Here is a 27,724-nt window from a genome sequence, read left to right as displayed (position 1 = left end):
CAGTCAAAGTCTGCTTCAAGTTCAAGTGGGTGTCGAATGGCAAACACTTCAGCTGGAGCTGGAGCTGAAGCAGGAGCAGTGAGCCAGAAGCCGAGCCGTTGCCGTTGGCGTTGCCGCTTAAGTGCACTAAGGTGTGAAATGCACCCGCTTGCCACGGCGACATCTGTATGATAGCGTTGCCCATAGTAAATAAACCCAACTTGATTTTAATTGCTGGCTGAAGCAGCTTCAACGGCTGCCACGAAGACCTCATAGACACGAGGCCACGACTCCACTAAAATTGTCCCACTAACCCAAAACAGAGAACCGGCTAACTTTAAATGCCTCTCTTTTGCTCTCTCTCACACTCTCACATCTCCCTCTCTCTCTCTCTCTTTGTCTCTTTCTCTGTGTCTGTCTCTGTCTCCACTTATCTTTATTTTTCTTGCTACGCTTCTTAGATTTGCTCTTGTGCAGCGGCTTTTGCTGCCTTTGGTATTTTTAATTTTACAAGGATTATGGCAAGCTTTTAATTTACAAGACTTAAACACTGCACTGCCGTAAGTGAGTGCACTGTATGTATGTGTACCTGTGTGTGTCTGTCTGTGTGTGTGTGTGACTGAGTGTTTAGTTAACGTGCGCTCAGGTTTGACTCCGCTCTGGCCGTGGCCACGCATCACGTCCAGCTCATGGCTGGTTGCACGTTTCACTCTTTCTTATTACGCGCTCGTAAAAGGAAACTGCCGTTTGGAGCGCTGGCTGCAAGAAATATTTCCATTAGTTAAGCATTGCATTATATATATGTATATACATATATTTATCTGTGTGTGTGTGTGTGTGTGTGAGCGTGTATATAAATGCTCTGTTTGTCACTGTAATAAAGTTGGCAGCATGGGCGTTCCTCGATGTTAATCTTTTGGCCAAGCGCTAACATTTTGACACGCACGTGTCGACAAAAAGTGCCGCATAAATTTTTAAGTGATTAAAAAAGTGCCCAACACACACACACGCACATATAAAGTATGGGTGGCAGAGAGAGAGAGAGAGAGAGACAATAAGCGAAAGCATTTAAATGCGCGCAACGTGCAAAATATAAATTGTTGTCGAGCTGAGAGGGCCGAAACCAATTGAAAGTCAAATGCCAGCAACTAGCCGCTTATCAGCAGTTGAAACATTTGGCATTGGCACACAGCATCCACGTTCCACACTCTACAGTCGGCAGTCGTTGGGCCTTATTTTCACTCTCCACTTGGCCTCGTGTCGATTCGTTGCGCTCTACACGATGCTCGTTCGTCGGCTCGTGGATTTTGGCGGTTTCGTCGGTTCGTCGTTTCAGCGCTCGTTCGCCTGCAATCAGTTTGAAAATGTCTTTCGTGCGGTTCGGTTGACTAGTGTTAGGGTACACCCATTCGCGCTCCTAACGAGTTCGTTCCACTGGGAACAGTCAGTCAACAAAAGTAAACAACAACAATTGAATATGCGAACATTAAATAAGAATCCAACATTCGTCCACTGCCCATTGATTCAATAGTCAGCCATAACTGCAGAGACTCCGCGGAGAATCTCTAAGGTAATTGAAGGTCCTTCGCTGTGTGCCGGTTTATTATGGACTCGCCGCTTCTATTCCCTGGCAATTTGCATTGATGAACTCTGGCACGATGCGCGGCGTGCATGATAAGAGCCCAAGCGTAATAATCATCGATATTCAAAACCCTTAAAGCAAAGCACCAACAACAGCTGGCAATAGATCCCATCGCCAGGACCAGACAGTTTGCCAACCTTTGATCTCTGCGTGTGCGTCTGCCTCCGTCTCTGCCCCAATCTCGGTGCGTTGGTGTCTCTGTGTGTTTATGTGTAAAAGTGTGAAAAAGCGCAAAATAAATATTAAAAGCAAAACGTGCATGGATTAGAAATCATAACCAGCCAGCAGCACAAACGGCAGCAGGAGCAGCAGGAGCAGCAGCAGTAGCAGCAGCAGCAGCTCAAATAATAACAATAAGAACAACAACCACAACAACAAGGAGCTCTGCCCGTCGCGTTAGCTTATTGAAACAGCTAGGAAAACAGGTTAGTGTTTGTGAGTTTGGTTCAATGCGCCTTGGCCGCGTTTTATATTTCCTTTCAGCTCAGTTCAGCTCAGCTCCCCGCCCGTTTCGCCTGTCAGACTCCTTTTGTGCATTAGACGAACGCGCGCTGATGCATAATTTATGCAAACTCTCCGCTTTCATCTCGCTGTTGTCCTATCCCATTATTCAGTTGGTCTTCGAATTTTGGTTAAGTGCCGCATAGTGTGGCGCACCTGAGCTGAACTAAACTAAACCGACATTTAATGCCCACACATGCAGCAGTTGACACCGCACTGGCCACACGCATATCTCCCCTTGGCCTAATCAACGTGATTTATGGCAATCGAAGGCGGCCACACTGCTGGCTGCCGGCTGCTGGGTGCTGGGTGTTGGGCGTTGGGCGCTCTATGCGCTTGGTTACCTGATATTTACATACCCATGCCGGCTCACAAATTCCGTCCAACTGGAAACTAAATAATTATATGGCAGAGTCCCGGCGCCAATTCCTGCCCGTCGCATCACTTCCAAGTTCCCAATTGCTCTGTGTCGCTTAGACAAGCATCTGGGCGGGGGGAGGGGACTGGGCTTAACGAACATTTATGCTTGTGCAGTTGTTTATGCTAAGCTCGAGTTATGTTAGGGAGTTAGGGAGGCGTGGCAGCTATAGCAACCGGCTGGGGCACATTTGCCAGCCGCACTCATACGCCATGTGGTGCTTGCGTGGAGGTCTGAGCAGGAATAGTACCAGCACCAGCAGCAGCAGCAGAAGCAGCCGCAGCCGCATCCTCATCAAGAATGAATTAAAAGTTATTTTAAATTCGTGACAGTCGCCTAATTTTGCATGTCGCCTGCCTCTGCTATGCCCAAGGGCTGTGTGTCACGACAGACGCATGGCAGTCAGCAGCTGACACCTGCCAGACTCCTGCTAGTTACATTTGAAACTGTATTACTCACACACACTCACACCCAGAGAGTGAGAGACTCTGTCAAAAGTCAGTGGGAGTGAATTAAATTTCAAATATTTCTTAATTTACTTTTTTGGTTTTGCGTTGACAGTTCAAATTGCTATAACAAATTTTCTAACGCTACGCATGCCACTCATTCATTTCACTTTGCGATTCCACGCGCGCACACACTTTCTCACTGGGGGCGCACATGCATAAGTGAAATATTATGTACAACTGTCGAGTTTGTTTTCTGATGCTTTTTTTTCGCGTATTCTCTCGTGCTTTTTTTTTTTCCTCAATTTTTCTTGTTTTTTCTTGGTGAAAATAAATGAAGCCATTCGAGCGCAATCAGAATTTCGCATTAAAGCGTGCCACACACGCATTGGCATTGCGAATTGATGACAGCACAACGCACAGCCATATAGGATAAACAGGGCAGGAGAGAGTGTGAATGGAGTGATATTGTTGTTGTTGTTTGTGTTGTTGGTGTTGTTGGTGTTGTCGTTGTGCCAGGCAGCGTCTCTGGCACGCAGTGTAGCCGTCGAATGGCAGGCTGATTGCCACAATCGAAACAAAACCAAATCCCAGCGATTGATTTTGCAATTGTGTATACGGTTAAGCTCTGCATAGGCAGTAATAAATCATGAGAATCGCACCTGTCCAAAAGTCAAAGCAATGAATATTCCAAAGATTTTTCATTTAAACCAATTCATCTGCTGATCCCACTGTGCGAATTAATATAAGCATTGTTTTATAATATAGTAGCTGCAGTTAAGTTATATATTGGCCAGCATGCTAATTTATGTTTATTAAATATGAATACATCATGGGGAGTATATACCAAATTTTAAAGCTGTTATTAAAAATGGAAAAAGTTACAGTTCATAATAATAAAAGATACAAGGGATATTTGCATTATAAACAAATTTAGTTTAACTGAAATATGAATATAGTTTAACTGAATATATTTTTTATGCTGACAGTTGTTAACATGGTCCACCATTTCATTCAGATATAACCTTGATCAGCCGAACTAGCCAAGGCCGTCCGTGCATCCAACTTGACACCTAAAATTCATATAGACTTTTTCAATATGTCACAAACTGTCGTTAATCCTTTATTATAATGTTATAGTTCATTTATTTATTTTAATTTTTTTCTAACGATATGTCAATATGACCCACTTTGGTTTATATATAAATAACATTAATTGGCGTAATACATTCACAAATGTATAGAAAAAATTTATTGGAATTGAGTATATAGCATATAAATTTGTATTGAAACTGAACAAAAACCCAATCATGAATATTATTGTCGCTTATCGGAGAGTAACAAAAAGCAGGTTTAGTCAGCTATGACAAGAAATTTAAGTTTTGTATACAAAAAATGAAACAATTAAAATGCTCAAATATGAATAAAAGCAGTTCATATATGAAAAGAGGCTGCATTTTTCTACTTTTACATATTTTTATTGTTTGTCAACATTTTTTATTTGAGCAATCATTTTTTCCGCACATTTACATAGTGAAAATATGAAAAGGGGGAACTTTTTGTTGGCTCTACTTTCATTTTTGTGGTTTGAGAATTTCGTAGAAAGGCGCTTTTTGCTGCGTTGCCACATAGCGTGAAGTACAGCTGGCGGTAATGCTGTAAATTAAGTTGCTTTTAGCTGCCATTGCATACTCTCCGGCCGAGATGCAAATCCTGTACTCTGACGCACTTGAGAACTTTGTTAAACGAGCCGAAACAAGTGGCTGCCATCAATTTGTATCTGTTTCTGTGTATCTGTAGCTGTAGCGAGTGTAGCTGCCCCGCCCACTCGTCAATTTGGCTGTAGAGTCTAAGAGCCGTTTACAATTTGCAGTTAAGTTGAAATGCAAACAAAATTACTTCGCGAAAAGTAAATAAATGGGCGTAGCACTTGAGCAGCTTTTTCGAGCTGTTTGAAATTGAAATTAAATGTAGTGCAACTCAATAATAAGTTTGGTGCAGCTTCTGCGAGTCACCCTCCGGAAACGGATGTGTGACAACCAGTTTTATTATTTTCATTCGTATATTTTTTAGAGGGCGGGGCTATGATTCTCTTTTATTTTATTTTCTATTATTTGTTGGTCTTTGGCAGAACACTTTGGCGCTGCCACAAAAAATGCTTCAACAAAATGAAATTAGTGTCAAAACGTTGCAACTTCAACTGGTTCCATCCCGCCCACTCCATGCCCACTCCGTGCCAAGCCTGTCACCATTCGCACGGCAAGGGGCACGCCAGTGGAGCCGCTCTTGAATTTGGGCGACAGACAGACGCCGTGAATGACGACGCTGACAGCGAGTGATGGCCAAGCAGCTAGGCAGGACTGGGGCCCGCAAAGTGGGCGTAATCGTCCTGCTCGTTACCCAGACAGCCGCCGGCATTTCAGCAGCAAAATTGTCCTTCGTTGATGCAGTTCGTGCTCTTCGTTGTCGTTGGTGTTGTTGCTGTTGCCTCTCGGTTGCCATGGCATTTTTAGTTGATTAGGGCTCAAATGCGAAAAAACAACTCAAGGGATGAGCTCGCTAGTCACCTGCAAGCCGCTTCGATTTAGTTGGAGGGGATAGTGATAAAGCAATCTTCTTATCATGTATATCATTCGTTGCTCTCTCAAGATACCCATTCCAATGGCGACGCCAATGGGTGCTTGAGCCTGGCGCGAGTCTCCTAAGCAGCCCTCTCAGCCCTTGTTAGAGTCAGTCAAGTACAGGGTATTCAACGCGATGTCGCAGCTCTGAATGAATTTGATGAAGTGCTTGCAAAAACGACAGCAACAGGAGCTAGATGAGCGGGTGTTGGGCAGCGGGTGGTGGGTGGCCGTTGGCGCTTGGCGGGTGACAACAAAAAATAAAATTTATTCATTGGCTAAGGTGAGGGCCGTTGTTTTTGCCTTTCGCTCTTTGCAACTTGTTTACCGTTGGATTCCTTTTATTTTATGGGTGCCCTCTTTTTGCTGTTGCTTGCACTCGGCGCTTTCGCCTACAAATTGAATGGGTTTTGGACACAAGTGCATTGGCCTGCCACAAAAGCAAGAAAAACAGCTACAATGCCCCGGATGAACTAGATTGTAAATGAAGTGCAGGCCGCTCGACCGGCTTCCCAGACCGACTAGTGGCGAAATGTAGAACGTGGTCGGGCTTTGATTAACTTCAATCAACGCTGGGATATCTATTCAGAATTAAAATTTATTGCCAATTTGCGGCAAATTCGATTAAGCTTAAGTTCGCGAGCACAAAAGCAAAGCAGAGCAAAGCAAAACAGAGCAGGGCAATGTGGAGCAGGGCAGAGTGAGAGTGAGTGAGCGAGAGAGAGAATTGAGGCGTAGCCAAGCAGGAAAAACACTCAGCCGGACATGAAAGTGAGCCTGGGAATTTAAATTCCAATAGATAAAGACAGAAAGACGGCCCGACCCGACAGGCCAAATAGGGCTGAGGCAGAGGCTAAGGCTGTGGCTGTTGCCTCAGACTGCAAGTTGAAAAGCTGTTGAAGTTTATTGGAAAAATATTCAAATCACGTGGGTGGTCTCAGCTCATCGGCTGGCAGCCAGCAGCCAGTCAGCAGCCGAGTGATAAAAACGGCAAAGAAATTACTTATAGATTGAATGAAATTGTCTATACCCGGCCAGGTTCCAGCGCCGCTCCAGCAAGTGCCCGAATTGCTTTGCTATATTTTTGATCAATTCAAATGCTAAGGCTAAGACAACGAAGTCTCTAATGGCTGCGCCTAAGCTCTGGCTTTAGAGTGCAGGCCCTCGGCGCGCTCGAATGAATGTATTTTTAGCTAAGCTAAGTAATTAAAATCAGAGTCAGTCTGTCCCGTCGTGCGTCGTGCGTCGTGCGAATGGCCAAATGATGAGCTGAGCAGCAGCAGTCTCGGCCAGTCGCAGAAACTTATCTAATAAGTGTCAGTTGGGCCGTGACAACGGGCCCAAACAGCAACAAGGCCCCAGCTGACAATATGGCCAATACACTCGTTGCCCATATTAAAGCGTTGCGGCTGACCTGCAAACTTGTGAGCTTCAAAAAAGTTTCACTTTCGGCCGGGCCGACGGATGGGGCTGAGCTTCTATCACACGCAGGGCGTTGGAAAATCAATGGCTATAAATCGGTTGACGCCTGTTTTGGCTTGTTTATAGCAGAGCGATTTATGCGTCGCATATTTATTTATGTACAACAATTTGCTGGTTGCTTAAGGGCCACGTTAATGTGCAGACACCAAAAGGGCCGACTTCTCCTGCTCCTGCTCCTGCTCCTGCTCCTGCTTCCCTCAGCAGCAGTCGTAAATTAGCGGCAGCAGCCCAGCAACAAATGTAAATAGTTCAATAACAAAGGCAATACCAATTCCTATACCAATACTAATGCCAATACCAATACCAATAGCACTAACAAGCAGCGCGAGCCACGACCTGAACTCTGGACCAGGCTCAAACGCTGTCTGGACCCAGCAATAACAAGCTGACATGTTTTATTTATGGAGCAACGTAGACGACAAGCGACAAGCAACTAACGACGGACGACATCGAGAGTAGCTGTTAAAATTGTTTTAATTTTCTGCGCGTACAACAAGAAAATGTACACGCAGCTGTCACAGCCACAAGGTCAAGTGCTAGAAAGCCACAGCAGTGATGGCAGATTAGCCGTTTTATAGCCAAACCTTTGTGTGTGAGGCTGATGGACATGGAGACTCTAGTAGGTTCTATAACTAAGGCGCACAGAAAGACTGAGACTAGTCTAAGCAGCTCAAACTTTCACAATATTATTTGCTTTGAAAGAGTTTTGCAATAGTTATTGATGGAGAAGAAACGAGTTTTTACTTTGTATGGCATACATGGAAACCTAGCAACCCAAACTGTGATTTAATTAAGGTTCTGCCTTTCATGAATGTCAACATTGTAAATATAATTATTTTAATAGAAGTTCGCTTGCAGAAAGTATTAAAATTTGTTGTCAACATGAGTGTGTATGTATGTGTGTGTGTGTGTGTTTATGGACATCAGTTAACTTTTGATCAGCACTTAATTAATCATGACAGACTGGACTAGTGTTATGCCTAACGTCATGATTCATAGACAAATATATTATTATTTAATTATACAATGGTAATTGTTCTTGATGAAAGCGCTTGCTTATCAACTTATCATATTTACTATAGCTTATATAGTTTACAAATTAAAGTTATAAATTTATTTCTAGCTATTTTTGAATCTTTTCCATTTGACAGCTCTGCTCAAGGCGGGGCCAAATGTCCAAATGGCCAAATGGCTAACTTAAATACACAAACAGGACTGCAAATGAGTGTCGTTGCTCTTGTTGTCTTGTTATCGACGTCGCCTTTGGCCGCTGGCTGTCTAGCTGCTAAGTAATGCTCATGTTGATGTTAGTGTTATTGTTGTAGCTGTTATTGTTGCTGCTGTTGTTGCTGCTATTGTTGCTACTGCTGCTGCTGGTTAAGTGACCAGCGGGCAAAACGCTGTTCGACCCGTTGTAATAATTCAATTGCGCAGAGCGCAGCGCCGGGACTAGACCCAAGATTGATGGCGTGCATTGAGAGTTGCTTTTGGCGACATTTGTGTGACGTGTTGCCAGCTTCCACTTGAATTATGTATATGTGAGAGTGTGCCAGTTAGTGCGCGAGTGTGGGTGTATGGGTGTGTGAGTATTCGAGTGTGTGTGTGCTTGCCTGTGCGTTGAGGCGCAAATGTTCAAGCTGCAAACTTTGTCAACTTTGCGTAACAAAAAAGAAACGAAGCGAACAAAACAAACAAAATGAAAGAGAAAAGGAAAGAAAGCACCAGCGAAAGCACGTAAAGCAGAGCGACCAAGTCAGCACTGGATTTAACTTGGCTTTGAGAGCGGCACAGTCATTGCCTTCGAATCATACTCACTTATACACACTGTCAGCCAGCTAGCCTATCCCATCGTGGCCTAGCCTAGCCTGGCCTAGCTAAGCATTTATACGCATTAAAGCGACAGCCAACTTTTTGACCAACTTTGCCTCTTCTTGGGCTAAAGTTATCAAAAATTCCACTTGCGCCGTGAATCAAGTGCCATTTACTGATTGTACGACGGCGACAGGCCCTGACTCATAGTCATAGTCAGGGTTTGGGTGGTTGGGTGGTTGGCTGGTGATGTAGCTGGGTGGTAGTAGCAGTCTGTGAACAGAAAGCACCTCTTAATCCGCTTCCCATTTTATCAGCTCTCTGACACCAACACTTCAATGTGTTAGTCAGCGTGTGTGTGTGTGTGTGTGTGTGTGTGTGCCTATATCTGTTGTGATCACGCACATTCATAAGTTTGCCTAAGCCCGGCCCGAAGCGCTTTTAAGCGTTCTTAGCACACCAAAACTTCCCGCTTGGAGTGCGTGTGTCCCGGCCCATCGCTAAATCGACGTCTAATGCCACAGCTAAGCCCTTAACTACAACATTGACAACTGGCGCACGTTGACAGTTTGTCTAGCTGCCCAACCATAATGAATTAATCGAAGACTTGCAGCACATTTAAATTTGCCACACGGCCTCCAATTGGCATTAAACTATTCGAGCAGACGCACAGGTTGATTAAGTTGCAGCAACAAACTGGCAAAAGTATTTACGAGCTTTGCAACATCGTAATCAGTTCTAGGCACGGGCTTTTCTTTTGTATTCTATATAGATTGAAGATTGAAAAATAACATAAAACATTTTTTATATGTGAATTCCGATGCATTTTTCTTAACATTTTCTGTTTATTTTTAATAGAAAAAAAAAAATACTTTTTTGTTGATTTTTCGCCCGAAAAATCTGAATATGACAAAAGTTGACCTTAAACAAACAATTTTCTGAAAAAAATAAATAAATAAACTAAAATTATTCTGAGAAAAAAAAAAAAAAAAAAAAAAAAAAACAAAAACAAACATTAAACTGGAAATGTATTTAAGAGCTTTGCAACATTGTGTTCAATTCTAGGCACGAGGTGATTATATATTTAATTTATTAGGATTGAAATAAATTTTTAAATATATTTTTACCGAAGAATTTTTCTTAACACTTTCTATTTTCTGTTCATTTTCTAATAGCAAAAGTTTATCAGTTCATGTAACTATTTTTTTTTTCCTCAAAAATATGACAAAAGTTTGACTTAAACCAGCATCATCTCTACTCGTTTGTTCATTAAATATTTGATAGAGTATTTTCTGTATTTTCTACATATTTTGCTTCAGTTTGCTGGCTAACAGTTGTGTAACGGTATTGAGTATTTCGTTTTTGATTTTCAACTCACACATATTCATTGCTCGATTGCTATTAATAAAGCCTTGTGTATATAACAAGCCACAAACAGCAGCAGTTTAAATTCCTCTTTAAGGGGACAGTCATCAGAGCTTGTGAGCAAAGCGATATTTGGCTTGAGTTCCGAAATCAAAAATCAAGTCATTCCTTTAAGCAATGTCAGCCAGCACATGAGGCGGGGCAACCGGAGTGAAGTTTGCAGCAAAGCATTTCCTCAATTTATTGGTGAAATACGTTCCGTGCCAAGTTTGGATGCTTTGCTGCCTGCTGCTCCGTTGTTGACTAGTTCTGTGTGGCATGGGGCAGCATATTATGTAAATGTGGCAAGTTTATGGGCCTGGACGTGCGCTGCGTGTGCAAGGCATGTGATTTTTAAATGAAGTTTGACCACTGCCTGGTCTACATACATGTGGGCCTACACAAAGGCAGCTCGGCATATGATGTGCCGGGTCGATCGACCTATGAGAAAGACAACAAAAATATTGCATAAATTTTTTGCTTGGCCAGCGTCCGGGCACAAAGCTAACTAAGTGACAGTGAAAGACATGAAGGCAACTCAAATAAGCAGAAAATAGACAGCAAACTCCAGACTGAGCCGAGGCGAGGCAGGGCAAGGGAATGGGGAAACGACGCAACGATTCAACTGAACTGAAAAACAACGGTACAAGTTGAGTTAACAATTGCAATTTTTACATTCAATTCTTGCTTCGGCCCCCTGTGCGAGCTTTGAGCATTGTGCACACTCGACTGCCTTCCAATCCACTGACAGATAAATCAATCAATGTTTTTCCTTACACACTCGCATGACAGTCTTTGGCAGCAAGTCGCTCACTCACAACAATCGTACATGCAATATCCAAATGCTATGCGCTGTCAAAGATTTCCAATTAAAATGCTCGATTTTACTGCATTTGTTATCTCTCATGCAGAGTGAAAATTGCTAAATTAGCTTAAGGCTTAGCGAGTGTGTGCTAATTTATGCCAGTGTATCTGTGTGTGCGTGTGTGTGTGTGTGAGTAATGCCACTGCGATCAACTTTTGCATAATCGAAAAACTTTTACACTTATACAATGAAGCGCCAATGGGGCAATGATTTTCCACAAAAAGCCGCAAATTTTATGTGGCCATAACGATATCCGGCTCTAAGCTATCCCTCTTTTTTGGCTTGCCACTATGAACTAATACCCTCCGGTAGCTCAAAAGTAAAATTCACTGCTTTGACGTGCAGCTTTGGAGGCATAATTAATCATTTTGTGGTGCTTCTTTGTGGGGGTGGGGTAAGTAAAAAAAGTTTGAAACTAAAAAATTGGCATCAGCATCAATTTTAATTTACTTGATCGGGTTACGATAGACTGCGGTATAAAGGGCTGGCTGCTGGGACTCCTAATTATACAATTAGCTAGGTTTTTGCCGGGCGCCAAGAGAATTGGCAAATTCTGCGTCTGATTGTTCATAATCAAGTATACGACGCATGGGTTGCGCAGCAGAGAAACTTTGTAAAATCGCATGATTTGCGTTTTTCGGTTTTAGTTAACAATTTGTCTTGAACTGTAGCTGGAATTGCGTATTTTAAACAATTTGCGCTCGTATCAATATTTACCGAATGTGTTTTGAATATGAAATGAGGTCGAATCTATACGATATCCCCACGACGCGTCGTGTAAATTCATTAAAAATGTGCTGCCACAGGAAGCGAAACATGGCGCACAATACACAAATCCGCAACGCAAATAAAAATGTTTGCGGCCTGAAAGTGAAACACAAAACTTGTGTGATAAAAGTCCCCAACGTCGCATGCCGAATGCCGAATGCTGAATGACGATTGCAGATTGCCGAAGAGCATGCTAAACGAACTATTTGAGCGTCTATAAATAAACACGGAAGCCCATTGGAGGAACGCTTTCTGGGACTACACACACATAAATCGAATCTTATTTATTTTCCTTTGGCAATATTTCCAGCCCAAGTGTTGCTCTGCGAAGATAAAATACATTGAAGGACTTAACCCGTCTGTTGACCCAACATTGCGCAGTTGTCCCTTGGCGCATCATTTGTGGTTGCCACAAAATGCCTATGAGATACTCTTTCATTGAAGTCGATCTATTTTATTTATAAAAGTAAAATATATAGCACATATCACATTCTTTTATTTTATAGTGAAATAAATATTAATTGTATTACTATTTTGAGTATTTTACATGTTCCTATTTAAATATTATATTTAATGGAAAACTCTTGCAGGGCATTCAAAGTGCGAAATGCTGAAATACTCGCGCTCTTGTTGCTTTATTTATGTGTAAACATTTTGCCAAAAATTCGGGTCAACATTATGGGCAGCGATGTTTCTAAATATGCTTAGGAATGAGGTTTGCAATCCGGGGTCACAGTGCGTGCTGTCTCTAGATGCTATTTGAAGTCAGCTGCTTCTTCTTCCGCTGCTGCTCCTGCTGCTCCTGCTGCTGGTTGCTTTTGTGTCTGCCACCTAACTCTGGCATATCGTTTCGCTCAGAAAATTGCAAACAAACACACACGAGTTGCGAGAGAGCGCAGCGAATGAATAAATAAATAAGCCAGAGGCCCCGCTTCTCCTGTCGCTCTCCCGGCTCATAGGGTGCACTCGAAACCTAGTCTGTGACTGACTCTGCTGGCATTTTAGGACAACGAGTACGGCAAATGAAATGCCGCGCAAGAATTTATAGAAATTTATTTGTGCGCCCCACTGGCTACAAAGTAAACAAATCTAGAAACGTGCCCGTAGCCTGGTCATAGATGGAGGAGACCAGGCGCCAGGCCAGGCGCAGGCAGAGGCAAACGCGCCAACGCACACACACACACACGCTCAGGACCTTACCGATTTTGGTAAGTATGCGTGTGTGTGTGTGTGTTGGCATTTCTGTTGCGTATCACATGGGACACGCACGCACATTCGCCGGAGCATGAAAGCGAGCCTGAAATTAAATTTTCGTAGATTTGATTTGAAATGCGTGCGTGGAAATTCATTTAACGCACTCTTGCTGCAGGTGATTGCAACAATTGAAACTGCTTTTTACATTTAATTGCCTGTTTATGCGTCAATCAGGTTAGCCACAAGACTTGCTCGCCAAAAATACAGGCATGCGGTCTCATAATTGCTCCCCAGCCTCGCCAGCCTAAGGGCTTTCAGATTTCGGGCACGTTGTGTCACGTTCTTGAAAATATGAAACGTCTACTGATTTTTAATGAAGCCAAACTTTCTGTCCAAAGGTACAAAGTCAGAAAACTAGCGCAGTCCAGCCCAAGACAAAACACACGCACAATATCCCTCACAAGCTGAGCGGGACCTGAGCTGGGAATAATGGGGCGAACGAACAAGGCAGAAGAATGAAAAAACTTCACATCTTTCTCTCTGTCTCTCCCTCTCTCTCTCTTTCTCTCTGATTAATACATACGTGCACTAAACGGGTCCGGTCCTCGGACCTGACTGCTGTCACCTCTAAAGTCCGGCGAGAGTGTTACGGTCATGTACGCAATAATTAAAAGTATCGAAACTTCGGAGTGTGTGTGTCCGGGTGTGTGAACGTGTGTGTGTGCATGTGTGCATGTGTGGGTCTGTGTTTGTTTGAGAATGTGAGCACTTGTCGCTTGGGCGCGCGGCTAGCCGCTCTCTGTGGCTGATTGCAAATACACAAAGATAGAGGAGGTGGGTGGGACAGGGGGACTGGGGATGCGGTGTAGATGGTTGGCGAAAAGATATGCCACGTTACGTATACGACATGTGGCCGTTGGTCTCACTGCTGTGTGCGGTACGTGAGCTTTAACAATCGTACGGGATTCTTTCCTTCGTCTACTGAATGTAGATGCGAGTGAGTGTGTGTATGTATGTGTGTATGCTCCACTTGCCTGGCCAGTCAATTTAGGAGCATGGCATAGATTGCCAACACACGAAACAAAGCAAATGACAAATAAACAAACAAACAAACGAACGAACAAACGAATGAAACGAAACGTAGCGATTGCCATTTTCCCAGTCCATGCTGCTGCTGCTGCTCCTCCTCCTCCTGCTGCTGCTGCTGCCACTGCTCCTGCTGCCGCTCCTGCTGCTGCTTTTGCAGCACACGAAACGTGTGTATAAATAAAAACTTTGCAGCAGACGCCCGTGGCTGGGTGCCGAGGCGGGTCGGGAGTTGAACCTAGATATCGAGATGGTCCCTCAGCTCACCAGTCCACTCGCCCACTAGCCCAGTAGCCCAGTGGCCCATCAAGCGTGCGCTGCCCTTGCTAATACAAAAAGCACACTTAAGTTATTGTTACTGTTATTTAGTTAGTTTACGCCACTTTGTATTATGTGTGCGTGCATGTGTGCGTGTGCGTGTGTGTGGGTGGTTGTGTGTGATCTTTGTCTGCGACCGTATTTGCTTTTTATTGTTTGGCATTTCTTGCTATACCCGCGCCGCTACCACAACAAAAAACCAAACATACAATCCGAAACCCTGGCAGGGGCAACAGCTCCACATTGATTTGATTGATTCGCGCTGCGTCAGCTGGCTGCCTGTGTGTGTGTGTGTGTCTGTGTGCGTGTATGTGCGTGAGTTTGGCAGAAAGAGAAAAACAAAACGAAAACTGAATAAAATCGTCTGCCAGCAAAGTAAACAAAAATATGCCCACCTCCAAATTGCCTGAAATTGAAAAATTGTAAAATACAGGCATAAGGGTGCGCGTGCGATATCTACATTCACAATGGCTGAGTGCTGAATGTCTTCAGTCTAATCGATTGCAATGGATAAACTCTAACTTTGCAGTATATACAAAAGCACTAAGGGATCCTCGTGAAGGACAAAACATGAAGAAATCTCTGTTTTATGGTGGGTGCAGTAGGTACTCGAATTGCCAAGCGCTTCTCTTGGTACATATTCAATCTGGTATATATGCGAAATTCCTCTTCAAAAACTTTAACAATTCACACACAAATTCTATGAATTTGAAGCAAGTCAAGTTTTTTTTTTTTTTGGTAATCAGAATTTAGTGAAACTAGAATTAAAGCCACACATAAAAATAACTAATTCTGCTTATCATTATTATAAACCAAAATGCCACACAGCGAATATAATAAAAAATTTTCTAAATGAAAAACAAAACTAAATTCGAATTTCATCCCTTGCGAGCTTTAAAACCAACTCAAATATTAATATTTTATTTGCCTATCAAGAGGGTAAAGAGTTTTACTTTTGTTGAGGGGACTAACTTGAGCACTCCCCAAAATATATACCCCACTAGTTACTGGGAGATGGCATAGGCTCAGCTGTACTTAAATTTTGTTTCGCTTTTATTTTAAGCGCTGCTAACGGAAACATGAAAATGTACTTTGCCCGAATCTGTATATTACGCTTGATTTTTATACCCTGAACCCATTTTCAATGGGAAATCAGGGTATAATGGTTTTGTTGAAATGTATGTAACAGGCAGAAGGAGGCGTGGCAGACCCCACAAAGTATATATATTCTTGATCAGGGCGACGAGCTGAGTTGATTTGGCCCTGTCCGTCTGTCTGTCCGTCTGTCCGTCTGTCCGTCTGTCCGTCTGTCCGTCCGTCCGTCTGTCCGTCTGTCCGTATGTATGAACGCGTCGATTTCAGAAGATATAAGAGCTAGAGACTTCAAATTTTTTTTAAAATGTCCGTAATTACAGCGCGCATATCAAGTTTATCATTAAAAATCGATAACTCATCCCAATATTTTTTTATCGATAAAAAACCTTATCGAAAACCAGTTATAAAATTATATCTTCTACACCTTTATTGCTAGAGTCTCCAAATTTTTTATATATGCTTATATGCAATTTTTACAATTTCGGTTTTTGTTAAAATTTACCCCCCACCCTTAAATTCACGCCCTCACCATCACTTTTGTAAAAAACGTATTTCAAATACTAGAGACTTGTGCTTGGGCAATTACACGCATATCCATGTTATAATCATAATCTGAAAGTTTCATGAAGATCGTACGTCCACAAAAAAATTTATTAAGCAATCAAGTTCTTATAGTAAGCGCTCACTGCCGCCCATGCGTGTTTATGCTTGTGTGTGTATATGTATGTAAATGTTTGTGTATATGTGTGTATGCGTTTGTGTGTGTATGCGTGTGTGTGTGTGTATGTGTGTCTGTATGCGTGTGTGTGTATGTATGCCTGTGTGTGCGTACGTGTGTGTGTGTGCTTCTTGTGTAAGCTGAAAGACGCTAAAAATTATTGAAATATCTATTGCTCCAAGGGTTCAGGGGATCTCGTAGTCGAGCAGTCTCGACTAGAGCTTTCTTACTTGTTTATTTATGCATCAATCGGGCGAGCCTAATACGTCACATGGGTGTGCGTAAGCTGCAAAACGAACGATGTGTCGTTGTGTGTGTGTGGGTGTAGGTGTCTGTTTGTGTGTGTGTGTGTGTGTGTGAGGGATTTTGTGAGCGAAACTTTGCTGCCTAAGCTGAATGCCATAGCCAAATGATGCTCCCTCACACCATTCAGTAAAATGGAACTAAACTGAAAACTATAATATGATTTTTGTTATTTCTTTTTCAATTCGAGTAGAGCTATTTGAATATATTATGGTTAGCTGGTGTCGGTGTGTTTATACCATTGGCATTAATTTGCCCAATTAGGGCTTTAATAATGAAACCCTTCATTCTTATAATTTTTCATGATTTTAGCTCTAGTCCATTAAAAGATCATTGTGCAATTAAAGAAAAACGAATGTCCAGAACCTGAGCTGGGATAACCCGAGCGACAGCACGTGCGAAATGCGCACAAAGGAGCACTTACTTAGCTCGCTTAGCAGCAGCGCAGCTCCTTGTGATGCGCTCGGGAGCAGAACAATCAATGATGAGCTGAGAAAATGACAAAAAGGATGACTATCAAGTGAGCAGCTAAAGGAGCACAGGATGTCCCGTCCCAGGGCTCAGGGCCGAGTCCTTCTGGTGCTGTGCACTGCTCTGGTCCTCGGGGGCCGGTCGGACTGGGCTGGGCCGGGCCGGGCCGGGCCTCTAAGTTGTCACAGTTAATGTTCGCTGCGCAAACATTTTAATAAAAATGTCAGATTATGGCTGCTGACAGGTCGCGTGACACGCTGCCAGCGACAGGCGGCGTCTGCGTCGGTGACGCAGCCTTCAAGTGCTCCTGGCAGGCCTGCACCCGACTGATGTATTTATGATGGGGCTGCGAAGAATCTGAGCGGATGAGCCATGTTCCGCAAATATGTGAAGCACGTTTTGCGATTTTCTGATTTTTTTCATTTTTCGCTTCTCTTCGTTTTTTTTTTTTTTTTGGCTGCAAAAACCATTTGCGAGCATTTGCTGCGCATCGGCTTACAGTTTAGTTTATTTGCGTGAAAATATTTAAAGCGGGTTATGCGGCGGTGGAGGCAGCAGCAGCAACAGCAGCAGCAGCATCAGAAATCAACGCATGTAGGCCTCATAATTCTGTCAGCGTCATAAACGCGTCGCCTGACTCAACATGGCGGCTGCATGCGCCTGGAATAATAAACGACTATATCCAATTCGGCCTAAACCCTCAGCCTCAACCGCTCACCGCTGTAACATATGCTCACACACATGCACACACACACAGATACGCGCACTCACACACGCATGTAGAGGCAAGCACGCTTTATGTTTTAATTTGATTTGATTTGTGTTGTGCAGGACGCCGTATGTGCAAATATTGTTAAGGCAACCAAATTTGATTTATCACGCGCGACTCGCTGTGCCGCTCTGTGGGGTTAGGCAACCCCAGCCCGTGAGGGGTGGTTGGGCGACAGCATGCCGCGGGCGTCTTAATTGGTTTTGTGCGTGTGTGTGTGTGTATTTGCAAATTTTGGCCTTGCCATTTTGAACGCCCATGGGGCGACAATTAGCTGCAGTCAATGGGCTGTGCCAGGGGGGTGCTGTGGGGAGCTGTTAAGTGCCCACAAGCGACAGCACCAAATAGTTGACAAGACCGAAATGCCAGATTCTGAGGCCATTGCAGTTGGCAAAAAGCAGTTGGCCCGGCCGACAAGCACCAGAGGGCTTAAAAACAGTTCACACTACTTCAACAATTTAACTATTGTCATTTGCATCTGTTCCCATTTAAGTGAATTTCTATAGACAGCTGAGAAGTGCCTGCTGAGATACCCTAGGCAAATATTATTGAATACTACTTTAAGTAGTTGCAAACATTAATTAATAATATTTTAGTTTGAGTTATAATTAATTGATAATAAATTTCAATCAAATAAAAAAAACTAAAAAAATATTTATTTATATTCCAGCATTAAAAGCATACCTCTTTATAGTTTCATCCATAATTAAATTGTTTGTTTTTTCTTACATAATATATTCGAAAGAAAATAATAATCCAATGTTAAATAGATTCCCACTTTGATTTATTTTTAATCCAATTTGTTGTTTAATTGAAAATCATAATTCAATATTCAGCGGATTTCAGCTGGAATTTTATAGTTCTATTTAGTGTTAATTAAAGTATATTTTATAAATTAAATATAACGGGAGCATAGCATAAGAGTCAACCTCGCACATTGCATCACAGATATTGTTCGAGCTTCAAATTGTATAAGAGATTTCGCATATAATTATAGGGTATATTCCAATATGCTAGTGAGGCAGCATCTTGGGCGTTATTTGTGTGTTGGTGTGAACGATGCTTAAGGAACAGAAGAAGAAGCAGACGTAGAAGCAGAAGTAGAAGGAGCCGGAGCAGCAGGAGCAGCAGCTGCTACGACACTTGCCGTTGGCCGCGCTTAGAATTTTACTGCAATTTTAATTATGCAGCAGGCAGTGGCGGCGAGTCGAGAGCTGGCTCAAGGGCGCGATGAGGTCGTCGACGGTCGAAGGGCAGCGACTGGAAATTAATAAAAAACAGCAAAAACTTTGCCTAGTGCATTACGAAATTGTGCTTGCTGCGTGCTGGTGGCGTGGCAGGTGGGCAGGGGGCGGCTGGCAAGTGGAGAAACGGCGGCTGTCAGGCAGCTGCCTTGTGGCTGAAATGCAGCCAGCCCTAACAGCCAACTGCATAAAATGTAACGGGTCAGTCAACGCCGGCTCGCGTCGGGGGCGAGGCCTGGCCTAGCAGCATTCAGAAACAATTTGCTGCAGATTACGAAAATTGCTTAAGAAATTAAATTGCTGCAACGGGTCGCGGCTTGGGGCTGAAGTAGCAATGGGTCTCAGGCCGCGACTGGAGTGGGCCTGGGCCTGGGCCTGGTGTACAATGGGTTGTGGTCGCGTGGGCAACGGCAAATTTACATTTCCATTTGCGGTTTCGGCCAGGTCGACAGACGTGGAAGGGGGTAGGGGCAGGCAGGCAGGCAATGCCTTTGATTTGCCTGGCACGTAGCATAAAGGCAAATGGGCAAAAGGGATTTTTGCTAGCTGTCGACTTTTTGCGGCGGTTACTAATTCAATTTGCAATAACCGCCGCTCTTGTGGCAGAGCCCGAGAATAAACAACAACAACAACAACAACGAAAACAAGTTGCCAATGCTCTAATTATGTTGCGTAGAGCGTTTGGTCAGTAAAGCAGCTTAGGACATGAACTTTATTAAAAATATTTGTTCATTCGCCCCGTGCGCAGCACATTTACATACTTTTTTTTTTCAGTTGCGCTGCGAGTGAAATTTTTATGAGTCCTAGGTACGGTTCCGAGGCCTGTTTTGGGGCTCAGAGCACGCGCTGCGCCTATAAACTTCAGCTCGAGTTTTGTGCTTTTTGTTGCTCCGTTGTTTTTTTTTTTTTTTACTGTTCAATTAGCATAATAGGCACACAATGAGTCAGAGCGCGGAGAGGCGACTGATCCTTTTGCCAAATAAATAAATGCATAAATACTTTGTCAAGCATTTGGGGTTACATGAAAAGACTGAACGAGAGAGGAGCGACTGGCGGAGCGGGTGGATGCTGGGACAGAGACCCCCCCCCCCCCCCCACTCCCTCTATAGCATTCATTTTGAAAATGGACAGTAGGCAAGACCATCATTTCCGGTTTGTTTACGCAAATCGAGCACATTTCGCATAATTTCCCATTGCCAATGTGGAAGCTGTGCCTCGCATGCCAAACTTTCTTGCATATCAGCCAAGCGTAGGAATATAATATAAGGATACATAGATATATATGTATAAATTTATATACATATATATATACATTTGTATATGCGCAATGTTGTTTTTTTTTTTTTGTGGGGAAATTTTATGAAAATGCTTTGCAAATTGAATGAAAACATATTGACTATGCGATGGCAATGGCGATGACGATGACTATGATGCCGCCGATGAGGTTGAGCATGAGGATGAGGATGTCAACGATGGCGGCAGCAAAGAAAACAACGTCGTTGACGAGAGAGCTGCGAAGAGTTGGAGCAGGAGCAGGAGGTGGGGGAGATTGTGGAGGTGGAGGGCGATAGGACAACCAGAAGCTGTGAGCATCGAGAGCAAAACGTTTGATGTTAGTACTGCAAATACATGTATATATTTGTGCGTACGTGTATGTATATAAATACCACACACACACATTCACTTACAGATACTCCAACGTATATTCCATGATATTTGTATTTGTTTGTGTGCGGTGTTCGGCTTGGGGAATTTGGGTTTCAACTTGTGCGCTCGTTTCTTTCCGTTTCTTTTCTTTTTTTCTTCTTCTCTCTCTTTTTGAATATGTCTCATTTGAAATTGTTCCTCTGCAATTTGCATGGTTGTTTTTCGTTAAGCACACAACACAATGGGGTCCCATCAGCATCATGCTTACGCATACACCATAATGTGGCCGTGCCGTATGTGGAATTTGATTTTTAAAGCGGCGTCCCGATGATGCCGCAAAGCATCGCCACATGAGCTCACGAATGCAAACGTGCGAGCCAGTGGCTGTGGCTGTGGCTGTGGCAGTGGCAGTGGCAGTTGCAAAAACATTGACCCCAATGGCTAATAGACAACATGGCGCATAAATTCCTTGCGCTCTCTGCCTACGCCACGGCCAATTGGTTGCAATATAACAAAGTGCAACGGAGCGAATGCTGAAACTAAAAAAATGAGGAAAAACGAACAAAACTATGGCAGCAGTAGGTCGGACAGAGGAGCTGGCTAGACCGAACTAGAGCCAACAGCCAACGAGTCCAGTTGCCGGCGACAAGGGCAAGGATGCAGAAAGCATGCGGGCATAAAAAGAAGAATACAACAACAGCAACTACAACAACAATGGAAAGAGCTTCTTCACTGCTTATGTAAAACGAAGAGTCACTTTCATGGAATTGTAAAGGAATTTATAGTTTATATCCAGGGAAAAGAAACAGCATCAAGAACAATGCTAATACGAGAACAAATATGCATTTGCATATTTAAATGCTTGTTAGACTTGGGCATTCTTTCTATACGCCACTGAAAGAAATGGGAAAAATGAGTTTTGCTGCTGCCATAATACCATAAGTCATAATAAATGTAATAAGAAAGTAAATACATTTCTGACTTATTCACTTTTAATTTAAAATAAATTTATTTAGAAATCAGCAACGACTTTCTTTGTGAAATGTAAACGGTGTTATTAAATATAATGATTTCCTGTATATTAAAAATTGAATTTGCCAATAGCATGCGCTAAGAAGTATACTACAGATTTTTAAAACTAGACTGAGTGAGATAAAGTTGCTAAATTTGACTGAAAAACATTTCTATTTACATTATAGAGCCTCTACATTTAAACTACTTGTGGACTATTGAGTTTATAAAATTACATTTCTGTAACGAATCAATGAATGCAATGAATTTCAATGTATTCCCGATTATATAATGGCTTGTCAAGTGTCAAGTGACAAAGCTTCATTGAAAACTGCAGAGTATTCACATTAAGCCAATCAATTCAAACGGAATATGATAATTAATTCAACTTGAGCGTGCATTGAGCTCTTCTGCTGCTTCTTCTTCTTCTTCTTTAGCCATGTAGCTCAAATGTTGCAAATCAATACAAATTCAATTAGCTGACAGTTGTGTGCGTTTATTCTGCATGATGTTGTAATGAGCAGCATCCAATAACGCTGCCTTCAGCCCCGCAGACTCTACAATAGCTGCTGCTGACTTCCGACTAACAAATTATCAGCCATGGCGCCAAGCTCCTGTTTTGGACGCGTGGTTTGTCTTGGTTTCTTCTTAGTTTTTGTCGTTGTTGTTGTTGTTGATGTTGATGTTTTTTTGTTGCCTTGGCTGACACATAAATAGATGGCGTACAACAACGTTAAGCAGAGGAAAGCGAATAATGTGCTGCTGCTGGGCGAATAGCAGGGCCTTGACGCTGCCTACACTACGTTTCGGACAGGCTTGCATAATTAAATCAGATCACAATTTAAAATTCCATTTATATTTACCTCTGGTCTGTCTGTCGCAGCGCCTCGTAAATCATGATTAAAAGCTTCGGGCGACACACAGACCAGCCCCGGCCACACAATCCAATCCTTGACTAACAATTCCTGCCATGCCTAACACGTAGCTCACAAAAAGAAAAAAAAAAATGGACAACAGGCAGCTGAAGCCTCAAATAAAAAGCGCTGCGGCCAGCGGGACGACACACCAGGCAGCGCTGCTCCTGCTGCTGCTGCTGGCTTTTTTGCAGGCGCTGCTGCTGCTGACTGACTGACGAGGATGCTGCCTGGGCAAGATTCAATTCTGGAGATACAAGTGGCAAACAAGCAGAAGCACAATGCTGAGGCAGTCGCGGCCGGTGAAGTCGAGCCAGCGACTGCGGTGACTCACTTCACACATACGCACACACACAAGCACACACACACACACATGGGCGAGAAGCAGCAATGGATGGAGATAGAGGCGAGACGAGAAAACTTGATACGGCACTATTTGGTACATATAGTACTATACTCGTGCTTATATGTTGTTTGGGTTGTATATAAGGCAAGATAAATCAAATGTGGCGAGAAATTGCAACAACAACGAGCTGAATCACAACCAGCAGCTGAGCAACGAAGAACCACAACAATAACAAGAAGAGTCGCCGTCGCAGCAGTGCAAAAAAAAAAAAAAAAAACAGCAACAACATCAAAAAAAGAGAAAAACCAAAATGAAAATAGCAAAGCGAAAATGCGAAAAATTTATCCAATTTGGTAAAAATTTAGGTCACAGCCGGGGACTCTGACTTCGTAGCGTTGCCTGGAAGCGCCACCAAAAACGTCTGCAAAAGCGCAGCTGCCTTTGTCTGTGCAACTGTGTCAGTATGTGTGCATGCAAGTGTGAGACTGTGTGTGTGTGTGTGTGTGTGTGTGTGTGTGATTGGAGAGGCCACAGGAAGTGCTCAAGTGCAACAACGGACAGGCGGCAACAGCAAGTGCTAAAGCCATTGTCCTGCCTGCACTCCTTTTCTAGCCGCTCTGTTCAGCTCTCTTGTTCGAGTTGACGTTGTTGCTGTGTGGCATGATAAAGTTTTCGAGATACAGCGCAGATATGCAATGTCCAAAACGGGTCACAGGCTGGAAAGGCCGCTCCAAAATGATTCAGCTGAAGAGGCGATTCACCATTAAAGTGAGCCATGATAAATATGAGCCGCGCGAGCGAGCGAGCGAGTGAGCGAGCACTAAGTAACTAAAATATTAAACATAAATATGAACTGACAAGAACTTTGAAGCGGGAGCTGGGAGCTGGGAGCTGAGAGTTGAGAGCTTTCCACAGCATCGACCCTAGCCACATTTAGATTTATATAGACATACATACACAAATATATATACACATGTGTGTGCATGTGAGGATGTATCTATGTCGATGTGTGTTTGTGTGTTTATGTAGAGAGCGAGAGAGAAAGAGGGAGAGAGAGAGAGAGACAGACATAAACGTTAATGGCAGCACGGCGCCTCTTGACAGCTAATGGCACATGAAATGAGTAAATTATCACATACCATAAGAAGCCCTCAGCCAGCCCGTCCCCTTTATAAGTTGGCTCTGTTGCGCGGCTAATTTGCAGTGTGCTAGCACGCTCCCCAAAGAAAACCAACAAGCCACAACATTGCGTATACGTGATATGAGCATTTTCTACACAGCTGTCTGTTGCCTCGCGCACTCCCCTCGCTGCCGGCACCGTTTGGGGATGCAGTCGCTGCCAGTTGCCAGTTGGCAGATAAGCGAAAAATGCAGCGTAAAAAATTGAACGCATATTTCACAAACACAAATGACAAGCCGTGGTGCTGGCAGTCGCTGCACTCCAAACACACGCCAGCCGTGCCAGCCGTGCAAACTGTGCCAGCTATACCATTCAGGTAGAGCCAGGTAGCCAGGTAGCCAGGTAGCCAGGCAGCTCGGTAACCAGGTTGAAAGCCAGCAGCCAGTTGGCCACCTTTGGCTGTGGGCATGCCAGCAGTCTGTGTGGCATTTTCTGAATTATTTCGCTCGATATGAACTTTTGCAACAAGTCTCAATAATTCTCCGGCTGCCAAGATGGGTAATGAAAGAAAAGTAGCCACTTTTCAGCATCCCGTTTACCGACCATCCTGCCATCCTGCCACGGAAGGAGGCGCAACTGTGGCTGAGTCCTTATTTCTCGCCTGTGGCCCGTATTCACTGCGTTACTCTGCATTAAATCAATGAATCGAATGCGCCAGGCGGATGTCAGCAAGTTGCCATTTTGAGAAATTAAAAGTGTCCGCTGCCGTTTTCATTTCCGCTGCCTCTTCCGTTTCCTGTGGTCGCTTACGAGTACCTCATGCATTCTCTATCTCTCTCTCTCTCTCTCTCTCTCTAACTCTGTCTAGACTCTGCTTTAAGCTCAGGTAATTCCCCAAAACGCAGTCCTATTAAAAAAGAACACAGGGCGCTCAAATTGCTTTTGCCAGGCGGTGGGCGGCGCTGCAGAGCACTCGATAATGATGCCCTGGCTATATCATGGACTGGTGCTCTCGGCCACGTTAATAAGCTACCCTAATAACCCAAGGCGACCTGCTGTGGCAAATATGGCTCACTGACTGTTGACGCTGCCACTGGCCCATTGGGAGGCCCTCAAATAGAAATGTGGGCGTGCCAGCTCTTTTACAGTTCGTCAATTTTAATGTGCGGGACTCTCGGGCCGTTCTCGGAAATCGCTGCTGAAAGTAATTCAGTTTTATATTAAAAAGATTTCGCGTTGCCTGATTCTCTTGCCTTCTTACGCTCGCCCACTCCCTCTTGCCGCACTTTCTCTTTTCGCTCATTTTCATTGCGCGGCGCTGAAAAGTAATAAAATAAACAAGTGTCCTGGAAAAAAAGTACGACGAGAGCGTAACAAGGGGCGCGCCGAGAGGACCATGTCGACGGAGACCGACAAAATGGTGTGAAAGTGATTTATATTTTAATTCAAAAATGAATTATTTAGTATACTTTTTAATTCCTTTTGGCTCTGTTAGCCCGTGTGTTTATTTTTCTTTATGGCCAAATCTGAAATTCTGATTACTTTTTATTTGCTTTTATTTTGGAGTTTATTGCATTTGCCACTCCAAACGAAATGCAAATTTCTCGTCTCATTATCGCGCTACATTTAACATGAGTACAGCACCTGCGATCAAGAGACTTGAAAGCTGCTCGTTGACAGTTGGACACCTCCCCAGCACTAACTGCACTCTGACTCCGTAAACAATTTGCCAAGAAGGGCATTCGAAAGCCGGAGGTGGCAACTTATGTAAAATTCTTGTGCTATGCGAAAGTGTTTCTTAAGAGATGCTAAAACTTTATTGTATATGATGTCCCTGTCTCTCAAGATTATCGATTTCTCTGATCAACCAGTGGGCATTTTTCTATAAAAGTCGTGTAGTACATATGCGATATGCGATTAATCTCCGTTACTAACTCGAGAGACTATTAAGAAGAATAGTTGTAATTCTGAAATTCAAATAAACAAACCGACGTATGTATGAGAAAAGAATAGACTCTACTCCAAGTGCATTGTTAGCTTGGCCCTTCAGCTGCACTCAGACCTTACGAGTATCTGCAGACTGCTGCCATGTTAGTCAGCAGCAGACATATATTTATATAATATATGTAAATGGAATCTGAAGCTGCTTGCTTTTGGACTCGCTGCTCCATGAATTTGCACAGATCTCGTATATGCCCTTTGTCATACAGAAACATATTATAGTGGGACGAACAGTCGTGTGTGTGTGTGTGTAAGTGCCAGTAAAATTGACACTAAATTTAAGCGGGGGCGGCAACTGCAACTGATTATTATGAGTACATAAGCAGCCGGCGGAGTTGTGGAGGGGGAAGGAGTCGGGGGAGCTGACGTTATACAACAGGAGGCCGCGAGCAAAAGTCAAGTGCAGAAAACAAAAAGAAGCCAAACTGCTGGCAGAATTTGCAATGACTGCCAGACAACAGTGAAAAAATTTGAATATAAAATGCGTTATGTGGTAAGGGACAGGCGAAGCTCGCTGCAACAAGCTGCGACAGCGGAGGCAACGGAGGCAACAGAAGCGACTGAGGCGGACAACCAGCAGCACGACAATGGCCAGATCCTGCGGCAACAATGAAATTGCGTATGTAAATTTGATGTCGTTACCAGCGGCTTCGGCAGCATTGCTGAAATAATTAAAGTGGAATGCGCCAGGATAAAAAAACAAGAACAGAACTGAAAAAAAAGTAAAGCAAAAATAGTAGAAAATTCACCAAGGGGGGCCGCAGTATAAGTTGCAGTTGCCCCTCTATCCCATTCGTGCAGTGTCTTCTCCGCATGCCATCTCCTCTCCGGTCGGCTGGCTTGGCTTGGTAGCTTTTTGCTTCAGCTACCCACTTGTCCGACCGTATGCAAAGCAGCTGCAACAGCTGCTCTGACTCCTATTCGCATTGCAAATGCAACAACGACTCGACTGCGACACTGACGGTAATGCTGACGCTGACGCAGAGGCTGACTCTGAGTGCAACTTGTCAAAAAATGTCGCAACAACCGTGGCAGTGGCAGGCAACACAGCATAAAGAATGAAAACGCTTTGCTTTGGCATAAATATGAGTGCCATCAAATTAATATGCGCCGCATATGGCTGACGATTTTGTGGTACAACATGTTAAGTGCATGCAAAGGCAGATACAGCTGCTGCTGCTGCCACTGCTGCAACAGCTGCTGCTGCTGCTGCTGCTGCTGCTGCTGCTTTGGGACACTTGCATAATGCCAGCAGCAACGCCTCAGGATGACTCTTGAGCATCTTGGCTGCTTTTTCACACTCCTTGAGTGACAGGGACAGTCGCCAGGCACTGACTTGAGTTATGATACTTAGCTGCAGCCCTGCCGCTGCAGCGATAGCACTTTCAAAGCAGCGCATCTGGGGAAGTGTCCACGTTTCATTATGCTGGCGCCTCAGCCAGCCAACTCCCGCCACTGTCCGCGGAGCAAAGCTTTTACTGAAATTGTCTGTGGTATCCGCACCCTCACACATGTTGCACTGTCACCTCAAGTGGCGGCAGTTGCTGCAGCA

At 43.7% G+C, this 27,724-nt stretch overlaps 1 protein-coding gene across 3 annotated transcripts in view; it reads left to right on the top strand.

Annotated features, from left to right (window-relative positions):
• Positions 1–1,323: 1,323 nt before the first annotated feature.
• Positions 1,324–27,724, top strand: part of beat-VI (Immunoglobulin domain-containing protein beaten path VI) — a 76,735-nt gene continuing 50,334 nt past the window's right edge. For all 3 annotated transcript variants that reach the window (XM_089462899.1, XM_089462898.1, XM_018000682.2), the window contains exon 1: positions 1,324–2,046. The gene's annotated coding sequence lies outside the window, so the exon portion shown is untranslated. The remainder of the gene's footprint in view (positions 2,047–27,724) is intronic.

Source organism: Drosophila arizonae, chromosome 2 (genome assembly GCF_054131065.1).
Source record: "Drosophila arizonae isolate 15081-1271.41 chromosome 2, UAZ_ARI_1.0, whole genome shotgun sequence".
Classification (NCBI taxonomy): Eukaryota; Metazoa; Arthropoda; class Insecta; order Diptera; family Drosophilidae; genus Drosophila; species Drosophila arizonae.
Note: the sequence above shows the minus strand (reverse complement) of the source record. Positions and strands in the feature narration are given on the sequence as shown.